Here is a 376-nt window from a genome sequence, read left to right on the forward strand (position 1 = left end):
TCATTTTTGACGAAGTTACACTCATTTGAAGCTTGTCTAGTTTAAAATTATAGAATACATGTGCCAAAAATAAAAGATTACCTTACTCTACCATCCAAAAATAGGCAAAATTCAAGAGAGTGTAACTTCGTCAAAAATGATCGTACCGAGATGATCAAAAAAGCATTTTACAGCTTGAAATCTCTACTTTCCAAATCGATACTTAAGAAAACGATCCTACTGATCTTTCATGGAATTACACGGATAGAAAAGGAGACTCGAATCTCAAAATTTTTTACGAAATTTGACAAGTTCCATGGCGCGAATAAAAAGTCGCATGCAAATGCAGTTTACTGCTTTCGAAAAAGTGAATCTTTACCTTCAATTTGCTTTTTTA

Source organism: Wasmannia auropunctata, unplaced genomic scaffold, assembly GCF_000956235.1.
Source record: "Wasmannia auropunctata unplaced genomic scaffold, wasmannia.A_1.0 LD336076.1, whole genome shotgun sequence".
Lineage (NCBI taxonomy): Eukaryota > Metazoa > Arthropoda > Insecta > Hymenoptera > Formicidae > Wasmannia > Wasmannia auropunctata.